The sequence below is a fragment of the Panthera tigris genome, chromosome A1, assembly GCF_018350195.1.
Source record: "Panthera tigris isolate Pti1 chromosome A1, P.tigris_Pti1_mat1.1, whole genome shotgun sequence".
In the NCBI taxonomy this organism is placed as follows: Eukaryota; Metazoa; Chordata; class Mammalia; order Carnivora; family Felidae; genus Panthera; species Panthera tigris.
The window spans coordinates 124,763,790-124,776,719 of NC_056660.1; the positions used below are offsets into that span (position 1 = coordinate 124,763,790).

Below are 12,930 nucleotides of genomic sequence, written 5' to 3' on the forward strand. Positions count from 1 at the left end.
AGGCAAAATCAAGAGTCAGACACTCAACTAAATAAGCCACCCTGGTGCCCCAAGTAATTAAGTTTTAAACATTAAATTACTCTAAAATAGTATATTCAAATAGCACAACAATGAATAAAATAAAGAATCCTGATTTAATGAACATTAAAGAATTATTTTTTAGGCATCATGATGATGACGAAGCTACACTTTTATCTCTTAACAAAACATATTGAACATCTCTGACAGTGTATTATAGGTCTACCTTATTTTTTTTTAAGAGCTGTATTCTGTTACATCAAAGTGCTTTACTTTTTGTTTTAAGAGACAGCAAGAGAATCTTTTTTTTTTTTTTTAATATTTATTCATTTTTGAGAGACAGAGAATGAGTGGGGGAGGGGCAGGGAGAGGGAGACACAGAATCCCAAGCAGGCTCCAGGCTCTGAGCCATCAGCACAGAGCCCAACGTGGGGCTCGAACCCATGAACTGTAAGATCATGACCTGATCTGAAGTCAGATGCTTAACCAACTAAGCCACCCAGGTACCCCAATGAGAGAGAGAATCTTAACCAGGCTCCATGCCTGATGTGGGGCTTGATCTCACGAGTGACCGGGATATCATGACCTGAGCTGAAATCATGAATTGGATACTTAACCAACTGAGCTACCCAGAAACCCTTTTACCTTAGTTTTTTGCACCAGTATTCTGTTGGCAGATGTTAGGTTTCTTAGTTTTCTCTGTTACAAATAAGTTGGAAATGTTTATATATCACTGTATATTTGGGCTAACATTAATTTGGAGCAAGTTATTTAATCTCTTTGTGGCTGATATCTATAACATCATTGAGAGAATTATCAAACTCATTTAATTAAACTCTCTTGCACAGAGCTAAAGAAATGTTCTCCTGAACTACTATATTTATTAATAAACTAATTATGTGATAAATCCTTTTAGTTTTCAGTAAATGAATAAAGTAAAATAATGGAAAACATGCTGGTTGGAGACAGGTTCTTGTATTTAATTGTTCAATTTGCTTTTTAAAAACTGATTAGAAAAGTAACATAACCTCTTATCAAGTCTAAATAATAAAAATAAAGATCCTCTATTATTCTGCCACCTAGAACTAAGCACAGTCAACATTTTTGTAATATTCAGTCAGATTTTCTCAAATGGTACATACTTTATTTTACCAAAAATGGGACATTAGTTTTATAATCTACCTTTTCTCTTTCTTTCTTTCTGTATTACTACCTTTTATTTTTGTTATTGGTATGCTGTGAATAAAAACGTTTTTTGGATGGTAGGCTGTGAAATTTATTTCATATGACCATTAAAAAATGTTTGTTTTTTTATTTTGGTGGGGGGAAGGGCAGAGTGAGAGAGAGAGAATCCCAAGCAGGGTCCACCCTCAACTCTGAGCCCCAGTCCAACTTGGGGCTTGATTTCATGACCATGAGATCATTACCTGAGCTGATATCAAGAGTCAGATGCCTAAGTTACTGAGCCACCCAAGCGGCCCCTATCCCCTACCCCCTTTTCCTTCCACAAAAAAGCACATCATCATGTTTGTTTGTTTAAGTAATCTCTATACCCAATGTGGGGTTTGAACTCATCCAAAGATCAAGAGTTGCATGCTCTACTGACTGAGCCATTCAGGTGGCCCTACACCATCCTTTTTAATGGCTTTGTATTCTATACATGGTTGTCCAAAATTTATTTACTCAGTCTCTTTATTTATAGGAATTTAGGTTGTTTCCAATTTTTTTTGTAGTTATAAGCAATTTATCACAGAGTATCTTTATAAATTGTTGGAAACCTTTCCCATTATTTTATTAAAATTGATTCTAAGATGTAGAATAGCTGGGCAAAGTGTATCTTAAAAAAATTTTTTTTTAAATGTTTGTTCATTTTTGAGAGAAAGAGAGCTGGGGGGGGGGGGGGCGGCAGAGAGAGAGGCAGACATAGAATCCCAAGCCTGGATGTGAGGCTGGAACCCATGAACCTTGAGATCATGACCAGAGCCAAAGTCAGAAGCTTAACTGACTGAGCCACCCAGGCACCCCAGTGCAAAGTGTATCTTAAAGATTTTTTTTTTTTAAATGAAAGCCAAACTATCTTCCAGAAATGCTGTATAGATTTTGATTCTTGATATGTTTAATGCAATTATGGTTATCTATTCCTTATATCCTCATCTAGGTTTTATTCTTTTAATGTCATTGCCAATCTAATAGGTGAAAAGTAGTATCTCATTGTTAGCTTTATTTTCATTTTAATGATTTCTAGTGAGGTAGAGTATCTTTCCTTTAAAAAATTTTTTTCTTATCATTTATTTATGTTTGAGAGAGAGAGACAGAAGGAGAGACACAGAGTGCAGGTGGGGGAGATGCAAAGAGAGGGGGAGACACAGAATCCTAAGTAGGCTCCAGGCTCTGAGCTGTCAGTACAGACCCAGACACGGCGCTCAATCCCATGAACCGTGACATCATGACCTGAGCCAAAGTCAGACGCTTAACCGACTGAACCCCCCAGGCTTCCCAGAACATATTTTCTTATAATTTCTGACACACACATTACCAACTTGTTTTTGTCCTTTGACTTTCTAAGAGTTAGTATAGTTATCTTTCATGATTTGTAAAAGCTCTTGCTATGTAAATATAATATCAGATATTAAGGTAGTGACTATGTATGTACAATTAAATATTAAGCAGTTTGTCATTTTATTTTTCCATTGTTTCTCCATTTTATTTTTCAACTTTATGTCTTTTGCCATAGAACAGGCAATTTGTGGATGTTCTATTATCAATTTTTTCTGTTGTTTTTACTTATACTGAAGCGGTGTAGTGTAAAGAATATGGATTAAGACTTTAGCAAATTTTAGAGGTACAGCCAAGCTGGTGGCGCTCAGCTTCCATGTACTGCAAGCTTAAACGTTACTTAACCTGAACCAGTTTTCCTCAACTGCAAAACGTGGCAAATAACACCCATTTCATAAGCTGGTATAAAGACAAAGTGCCTGGCACAGATAAGATATACAGCATGTGTTAATTGTCTTTTCTTTGCTCTCGGTAAGGTATTAATTGCCCAAAGTGTCTATTTCCCCGATGCAAACTAAACTAGAAGGTTGGGAGGTGAAATTTTTGTTGAATTTACATTCAAACATTCTTTCAGGGAGCTTTTAGAAGCCGTCCATTAAACTACAAATCCCATAATGCATATAAAAGGACTATAAAGTTACTGTGTATGAAGGCTTTGTGGCTTGGGGGAGTGCAGAGAGCCAACGACTTAATTACTGGAATTTCTCTGGTTGAGACACCTCCCTTAACATTGTCCCTTAAACACATGTGATTACTTTCATTCCTCTTAGAAAGCTAACTTCACAGGTTTCAAAGTAAGCCTCCTGTTACAAAGGGGGAAAGTATCGCAACTAGGTAACTGTGAATACCATTAAATTCATTAAAAAAAAATTGTGTGGGGTGTGCCGGCCAGAGACAGCGCTGAAATAATTCTCACCTCATGTAGACTTAGCAGAAGGAAAAATGATTATAGCACGATTACATCTAGTAGCCATTTTTACCCTTTAAGAATCTGAGCTTAGTACCCACCGAGTTAGTCCCCTTTCTTCAGCCACTGGACTCCGGTACAAATTGTTTATGTCTGACACACTCATATTTGCATTCGATGATGGATCCATTGCTTCAGGGCGCCCAATTAGCCCTGTGCCTGCACCACCAGCGTTCCGCCCGCGCAGGGCTGTGTACAGGCAAGCATGTGATCTCCCTTCCGCCCGGGCCCGAGCGCGGTACCAGGCGAGGGGCGCGCGCCGCGGCTCCTCCGAGCGTCCAGCCCGGGAAGACGCCGTTGCGCGCGCCACTACAGCTCGTGCGGCCGCTTCCCGGCTCAGCCTTCTCCCCTCACCCGCTCGGTGGCCCCACCATCACAGCCTCCGGGGCGGCCCCGGGTGGGGGAGGGGCGGGAGGAGGGGCTCCTCAGGGAGCGGCGGGGAATTCCCCCTTCCACCGAACGTTCCCGATTGTTCACCGTCCTCACGTCAGCAGCAGGGGGTAATCCCCGACTCCAGCTGCTCTTGACGTCACTGCGCGCAGCCACCGCCCCCCACGCGCCCCTACCTCCGGGGCTTCCTCGACGCCCCGCCCCCAGACGTAGCCACGCCCCATTCCCCTCCCCCCAGCCGCCCCACGTAGAGGGCGGAGCTTCTTCGGCCGGGGCGTGAGCGGTTGCTTGGGCCAGAAGGTTCTCTGGTGGAGGCGCTCCTCCTGCTGCCCCGCCCAGTAGGTTCGTTCGCAGCGCTTCTTCCACACCCTTTCTCCCTCCTCCTTCTCCTCGCCCCGCCTTTTCCCTCCCTTCTCTTCAACCCGTCTAGTTCCTTCCCCGCCTCGCCACCTTCCACGATCTCGCGAGACTTGACCCAGAACATTGCGGATCGGGTCGGCGCCATTTTGGGACTGAGACTGGTTGTGGGGGAGGGAAAAGCGGCAAAAGGGGATTATTCAAAGTACCGAAAACCTTCTCCCGGGATCGAGCGCAGCGGCACCCCCAGGCCAGGGGCACCTCTGGTGTGGCAGAAGGTAACACCGTCTTCCGTGCTCCGCGCTGGAGTCTGGGGGAGGAAGGGGGTGCCCGTGTCGGCGTTGGGGTTTGAGGGGTCGGGAGCGGCGTTGGCGGCGCGAGGTGTGAGGCTGCCCTCGGACGCGGTGTGGGGGGTGGAGGAGAGCAAGGAGGGGGACGGAAAGACGGCGCCGAGAGGCCTCTATATATTTATTTACTGGGCCCCCATGAGGCGGGGGTGGCGGTTGTGGCGAGGGGGTGGGTGGTTGAGGCTTGGTGGCTGGGGGGATGTTTGGCGGAGGCTCAGAACGGGTCCGACGCCCTCCGTGCTCGGTCTTCCTCCGGCCTCTCGCACACGCCCGCCTCCTTTGGCACTACTGCTCCTCTTAGAGAGCTGAGGGAGTCGAGGCCGAGTTGTGGCCTTCGGTTGTTTTCTTCAGTAGCGCGCCCGCTTTCCGCCTCTCCCCGGTCTGTGGCACTAGCTGTGTACTGAGTCCAGTGCTACCATGTCCCCCCGAGTCCTGTGGGGCCTGAAGGGACCTATTCTGTTTTTGGAGAGAACCACTCTTAACGTGATTTACGAGAAGGGTTGAGTACCTACCACCCCCTCAGTGTTGGGAGAAACCTGTTTTCTTAATTCAAGGAAATGGGGACCGACACGTTTCTTCCACAGTTGCCCTCAGAAGCCAGGGAAGTCTCACCCTCAGGCGAGTTTAAGGAATGTTCATATCCCGTTTCTCACCCACCTACTTTCTACCCTTAATGGGGAAATGTGTCTTTTCTTTTAGACATTCTAATTTGGAGGGAGCGTCTTTCATTTTACATTCCTTATTCTCTTAAGTTGCATTTACTAATGCCCCATGGCACCACACCTGCCTGTTCGTTTTTCTTCGGTAGCGTGAATTGAAAATATGGAAGATCTTTTATAAGATTGTGTGGCAGTTTCATAGTTTTAATTTTTACTCCCAAAGTGTGGGGAAGGTTTGTTTATATAATCCCCCTGTATTATATCTGCACCCCCTTCCCAGTTGAAATCACTCCTTGTGTTCTGTAACATCATCTCCCACCTTTTCCTCTCTTATTCTAAAGTCTTTTTAATACATTAAAGTGTTTTTGGGCGCTTGCTTGGGCAGAGCCTTTTTTTAGATCCCAGTAGAATTGGATAGAGGTGAATTTCTCTCTAGAAGTAGGCTTCTTCAAGATGGGGGTTAATTTTTTGCTCAAAATTAAAATTTCAGTGTGTAATTTTTTTTTTGTTTTTGTAACTTTTACAGGTGATTGAATTACCCGTTTGTGAAGATCATCTTCTAGGTTTTGTGTTAAAAGGCCCCGGATATTTGAAGTGGCCATTTTGGGATTACAATATCTTTGGATAATTTTGCCCCAGAAGTTTATTAAAAGTGGCAAGAATCATCTCTGAAGTGAATTTATAGTAGTGAACAGTTCTGCAAGCTACTTAAAGAGACCCAGTCATTTCTTCAGTATTTTGGTTCAAACGGATTATATAACTGGTTAAATTATTTCAGCTGGTGGTATTTTTTTTTTTGCCCCTTCCCCCCACCCCCACCCTTCTCCTGTAGTTGGTGTTCTTCAGCCAAAACTATAAGATATGTTTGATTTGTGTACTAAGTAGTTTCGGTGGTTTCAAATTACAGTTTAAGTACTGCTGAAGTTTCATGGCATTTTATTTTTACCTTTATTAAAAGTTTTAGGAATTTTTGACCTCAGCTATTTTCATGTCACAATGGGACAGCTTTTCTAAATGAAGACGTTGAAAGAATACAGAGTTTTTTTCCTTTTATCTTTTATTTACGTGGAAATTTAAGATGTTGCAGTTTTCCAGCAGCATGGTAGTATTGAGATAGCTATGTGTCTCTCTGTGCTGATGTTTAGGAATGTTCTTCAGATGTGAAATTTTCTTTTTGTTTTTGCTTTTTGGCTCATAAATTGGATATTTCATCTGGAGTGGATAAGTACAACAGTGACAAGTACATGGAATAATAAAGAAGACTTTAAAATCTTAAATCCAAGGAACTTGGCTAATTCTGGAGATAGCCGTATGAAAACTTTAAGACAGAAGTATGGGTAGCTGACTTGAAGTAACTCTATGTCAAATAGTCATAGGTTAAGTATCTTCAAAGAACTTGGATATTATTTCAGAGGATACAAAATAAAAAAGCAAACTGGAAAACATAAAGATTACAGAGAAAAACCCAACACCTTCCTGTGCAGTCCTGTTGGAATTTGTAAGTATTAAATGGTGAGCAAATCAAGAGTTCATTTGTAAATTAATGAGTCAAGTTTATCCTATGTTGGAAGACTTTCTGTTTCTTGGAATAATACTGCTTGGCTTAGTTTCCTGGACAGTCTGTAAAGTACTGTTAAGTAAATTGAAATGAAGAAAGAGTTAAGATTTAAGAATATTTCGGATCAAACAGTCCACATTTTACATTTTTGTGTTCCGAAAGTAAAAAAAAAAAAAAACGCAAAAATCCTTATGATCAGTATTCATCTTAATTTTTATGGATTCATAGATTGTTAAAAAGGCGAGAAAAATGTTTCATGAGTCTTTCCAGCCAGTTTATTTTTAAAAATTTTTTTTAATCTTTATTTATTTTTGAGAGAGATAGAGAGGGAGACAGAATCTGAAGCAGGTTCCAGGCTCTGAGCTGTCACCACAGAGCCCGACTTGGGGCTCAAACCAGTGAACCATGAGATCATGACCTGAGCTGAAGTCGGATGCTTAACCGACTGAGCCACCCAGGCACCCCCAGTTTACTTTCTTAGTGTGAGTTTAGACTGCTTTCTAAAGGCAATTTTGTGTTACAGTTTAGTTAGGTAGTTTAAATTATAACATAGGGCTTGGTTTTTAAATCTGATATTTCATAATCGTTCATAATTCTTTTAAATAACTGATTTCCTTTTCGGAAGTTTATGCTGGCTTATGTTTATAAACAAAGCTTTTTTAAAAAATTAGAAATATTGCTGTAATAGAGATCTTCTGACAAATGAGAATTCTGATTTAATAATTGTTATATTTTTCAGAATTGAATAATAGTACTTTTAGTTACCGTATAATTTTTCAGTCTATTCTAGGCATAGGAGTGTTTTTAAAAATTTATTAAAATACATTTTTTAGATAGTTACTACTAGTGAATATAATAAAACTAGAGTTTATTTCATTTAATTACTTTTCTGAGATAAAAGATTGTAATTTTGAACATTTTGCCAAGATGGCCTTACAACTTGTCAGTACTTCACTTATTTCAAAACTTTTTTGCTTTGCTCTTGAATCCTTTTATCTCACTTAGAGCAGAAGAGGTAGTAGAGTCCAAAAGAATGGAAGTATCCAAATATAGCATTTATTTTCTGATCTAAAATTGAGATTAGAGTTCATTAATTTTGTTAAAATAGACTGAGTTAGTTGTGTTTTCTCTGTCAGTGCTATGTAGTACTTTTAATTGAACTTCCACCTTGATTTATGTAAAAAAAGTGGCAAGACCATTCTCCACACCTTTTCACTTCAGATTGCCTGCTATTTTATTCATTTCTCAATTTAATGATTTTTCAAGTAATTTGTCTAAGAATATATATCTTAAATGAGATTAAAAAGTTGAACTGCGGAGTGCCTGGATGGCTCAGTTGGGTAAGTGGCTGACTTCGGCACAGGTCGAGATCTCATAGTTCGGGGTTCAGGCCCCCCATCGGGCTCTGTGCTGACAGCTCAGAGCCTGGAGCCTGCTTCGGATTTTGTACCTCTCTCTTTTGTCTCCCTCTCAAAATTACATAAACGTTAAAAAAAAAATGTTGAACTGGAAGGGCACTTGGGATGCTCAGTCGGTTAGCACCTCCCTCTTGATTTTGGCTCAGGTCATGATCTTCGGGTTTGTGGGATTGAGCCCCAGTGTGGTTCTGTGCTGACAGCACAGAGCCAGCTTGGGATTCTCTTCTGTCTCTCTGCCCCTCTCCTGCTTGCACGCGGGCTTTCTCTCTTTCAAAATAAAATAAACCTTTAAAAAAAGAAGTTGAACTGGTAATTATTTTTTTTTCGTGGAAAAGAACAACATTAATTGTGATTATCTTCCTTTAAATTATTACTATGGATGTTACCTGAAAGCCTTGGTGTCGGGATAAAACTAACTCCAGAGTCAGGGTTTTTAACAATTAACTTTAATCTTTGAATAGTCTGACGTTGGTGAACTTTGCTTACAGCAGTTGTTCAAGGACATATTTACTTACTTGAACGTCTTGATAAATATTTTATTATATTCTTGGCATTGAGTAGATAGCAATACTAATTGGAACAGTTGCTGGGCTGCTCCCCCTACCCTCTTAGTACCTCTTTTGAGCCTCTTTTTCTCCCCTACTCTATTGTTTTTTTTTTTTTTTTTTTAATCTGTGCCTAGACTATAGACATAAGAAGTAATCTAGTAATGCTTATAGATGATGACAGTGTCACATATTCTGTATAATAAACATATTTACCTAGAATACCTTAACCTTAGAATAATTCTGTGAAGAAAGTGCTGTTATAGTGGTATAGATAAGAAAATTAAGATTTAGAAAGACTGTAACTTGGAGAAAGTTACTTGGTTAGGACCAAAGTTACCTAGGAGTCTGGGCCAAATCTCTCAGGTCTGACTGGAGGGCTCCACACTTTCAGTCACCATGCTACACTATAAATGCTCATTTGAGCATTATCCATGATATTTTTGTTTCTTCTCTTATACTGCTTCTCTTTGGTTAGTATTGACTACTAGTGGAATTTGGAATTAGGCTAAAAGGTAGAAGAGAAAATATTGTTCGTATTGCTGTTTGTTAGTAACTGGTAAAATTTTGGTTAGCCAAAAATTAAAATGTGGTTTCAGGTTTTGTTCATGTCTTACACACCCATAGCCTCTTTGTACAAGTATGAAGCTAAATTCATTTTAGCTTTGTTGTACTTTTTCTCTGGTTTTGAACTGAGATTAGTCCATGAATTTTTGTGCTTAAAGTTCCTGACGCTTGAGAATTGATGAAGGGAAGAATAGTAGGGAAATAAAAGGAATGGAAAATAATAGGGAAACAACAAGAGTGAGCAGAAGAAAGAAAAAAATGAAATTTAGAGAGTAACAGAGGAATAAAGATGGGAACCTCTAGTCTGAAAGTGAAATTAGCAATTGAGGATAGAACCTAAACTCCAGGCCAGGGGCCCCTGGGTGGCTTAGTTGGTTGAGGGTCCCACTCTTGATTTCTCCTCAGGTTATGATCCCAGGGTGGGTCATGGGATTGAGCCCTGTGTTGGGCTCAGTGCTGAGTGTTGGAGTGGGTTTGGGATTCTCTCTCTGTCCCCTTCTGCCGCTCTCCCTCATGCTCTCTTTAAAAGAAAAACAAAACAAAACCAGTAACATAAACCCAAGCAGGATCATCTAATTGTCTTTGACCTAACCACCTTTTCTGTTTAATTTTTTACAAAAACGTTAAGGTAACCATTTAGATCCAGGTAAGGGTAGTGATGTAGAAAAAGAGAAATGGCTGGGAGTTAAAAGAGATTTTTGGTTTAGGGATTGGAAAATTTAGAAAAGAGCCTATGTGACCTTGTATATTTACCTAATCTCTTTGGTGTTAGTGTTTTCATAAAACTGATGACAATAATATATGAAGGCTTTTTGTTAATGGAGAAGCATAATCTATAAAGTTATATTCTAATTCCAATATTTTAAGATTCTGAGTGTTACATGTCAAATCAGTATTTGTCATAGTCTGAAGTTATTTCTTCTTTCAAGTTTATTTGTTTATTTTGAGAGAGAGAGAGAGAGTGCCAGCAGGGGAGGGCCAAGAGAGAGCTGGAGAGAATCCCAAGCCAGTTCCATACGTAGAGGGTGTCTCTCTATCCTACAACCCAGGAGCTGAGCTGACATCAAGGGTTGGGTGCTTAACCCACTGAGCCACTCAGGTGCCCCTGCAGTTTCATTTATTATCCTAGCTTGGCCTTTGAATAAGAAGGTAACCGTACTATTTCATCTCTTTGCCTTTTAGTTCCATTCTCTTTTTTCCCATAGTCTCTCCGTGGCCAGAAAAGTCTACCTAAAGTAGGGCTCTTTGTTTTGTTATCTCACTAGCCTTTAAGGTGATGGATTTGACATATTTAGGAAGAGCAGGTTGGAAAGAGATTTGTTCACTGTCCCCTTCTCCCCTTTTATAAATGTTTTATATATCAGGATTTCCTAAAAATTTTTTTGGGTGGGGGGGAGGCAGCTACATAAGTGGGTGTGGGAGACTGTGGTTTGAGAACTGTCTAAAATTGATTATTTTGGGGGCGCTTAAATATTTTTTCTCAGGAGCGGGTCCATTGCTTTGAGCAGGACTCTCATTAGAAATTGAATGTTAGAATTACTGATAAACCTTTTGTGGTTTGATTTTCAGTTTTACCTGCTTGCTTTTCTCCTTTTTGTTAGCTGCTACACCCAGCAGAATAGTTAGAGGCTTTTGCTCTGTGTCTTTTCAAGTAATTACTAGTTTCTGCATCTTTTTATACAAGGTATCCCATTCTTGTTCTTGAGTCATCTTTGTGTTCACAGCTTTGGTGAGTGTAGTGTTTTGGTGTTTTATTTTCTGCCCTTTAATTCAGTTTACAGATTATATTTTTTGAAACCGTATTTAAAAGTTTTTTTCAGGGGCGCCTGGGTGGCTTGGTCGGTTAAGCATCCGACTTCGGCTCAGGGTCTGTGAGTTCGAGCCCCGCGTCGGGCTCTGTGCTGACCGCTCAGAGCCTGGAGCCTGTTTCAGATTCTGTGTCTCCCTCTCTCTCTGCCCCTCCCCTGTTCACGCTCTGTCTCTCTCTGTCTCAAAAATAAATAAAAGTTAAAAAAAAAATTAAAAAAAAGTTTTTTTCAGACTTATTTTTTAGCAAGAAAGTTTTAAAATTGTAGTTAAATATGTTGTGTTTCCTTTGAAACTCAGAACTTGCAAATACCCTTTAAGAAATTCTTAAACTGAAAATTGTCAGAAAGTTATCTATACGTATACATATTAGTAAAAGAAATTAGTTGGTTTTTCAGTGAATGTAAATATTTTAATGAAGGAGCTTTAAAAAATAAAAATTGTTACTATCTCACATGATTTCTGTGGGTGAGAAATTTGGCAACAGTTGAGCTGAGTGATTCTGACTCCCTCTAGGTCCGAATCTAAAATCTACATCAATATGGTAACCAGGGCTGCAGTTATTTGAAGGCTTGACTGGGGCTGGATGATCTTCTTCCAAGATGGTGTACTCATTGGCCTGGCAGGTTGATGCTGGCTCTTACCTGGAGGACTCAGTTCCTTACCGTACATGGATCTCCATGGAGCTCTTTTGAGTGTCTTCTACGGTTTCTTTTTTTTTTTTTTTTTAAAGTAATCTTTAGGGGTGCCTGGGTGGCTCAGTCGGTTGGACATCCAACTTCGGCTCAGGTCATGATCTCGCGGTCCGTGAGTTCGAGCCCCGTGTCGGGCGCTGTGCTGACAGCTCAGAGCCTGCAGCCTGTTTCAGATTCTATGTCTCGCTCTCTCTATGACCTTCCCCCATTCATGCTCTGTTTCAAAAATGAATAAACGTTAAAAAAAAAAATTAAAAAAATAAAAAATCTCTACACTCAACTTGGGGCTTGAACTCACAACCCCAAGATCAGAAGTCCAGTGTTCCACCAGCTGAGCCAGCCAAGTGCCCTTCCTCCTTAAGTTTCTTTAAATGTGGCAGCTGCAGTTTGTAGAGCAAGTCATCTGAGAAGAGAGATAGGTAGAAAGCACAGTACCTTTTAGGACCCATTCCAGAAGTCACTTCTGCCACATTCTTTTCGTTAAAAGCAAGTTATTAAGTCTAGCCCTCAATCAAGGGAGGGTAGTTAGGCTTCATCTTTTTTCAAAACAATTTCTGGGCATACTTAAAAACCACAATAGGAGGTAATATTTCACAACCACTAGTTGTCGGCTTAATTGGAATTAGGCAAAGTTGGAGCCAAAGTCTTAGCTAAGTATGGGTAGGTTGGGCTATTATAAGTTTAGAGAAAATATATTCTAAATTTAGGAGATTTAAATCTTTCTACTTTTTAGCCATGATACGAGATTTGGAAGTAAGGGTTTTTTTTTCCCCCGCCTTCATACTAATCTTCCAGTCATTGTAATGAGGGATAACTTTTTTTTTTTTTTTAATCCTGGCAAAAAAAACATAAGGTTTACCAATTTAGCCATTTTTGAGTGTATAAGTGGCATTGAGTGCCTTCACATTGTTGTGGATTCTTCATTTCCAGAACTTTTTTTATCTTCCCAAACTGATACTCTTTGTACCCATTAAACATTAACTTTGCATTTTTCCATCTGTAGCCCCTGGCAATCACCATTCTACTTTGTATTTCTATGAGTTAGGC

At 40.2% G+C, this 12,930-nt stretch overlaps 1 protein-coding gene across 4 annotated transcripts in view; it reads left to right on the forward strand.

Moving 5' to 3' along the window:
- Positions 1-4,213: 4,213 nt before the first annotated feature.
- The window catches only part of GPBP1 (GC-rich promoter binding protein 1), a 74,828-nt gene continuing 66,111 nt past the window's right edge, over positions 4,214-12,930 (forward strand). Inside the window, exons 1-2 of one of the 4 annotated variants that reach the window (XM_042987197.1) lie at positions 4,214-4,273; positions 5,821-6,792. The gene's annotated coding sequence lies outside the window, so the exon portion shown is untranslated. Of the gene's footprint in view, positions 4,274-4,293; positions 4,567-5,820; positions 6,807-12,930 lie in introns of those variants that run through there. The other 3 variants (XM_015536586.2, XM_007079924.2, XM_007079925.3) reach the window with 3 other exon arrangements.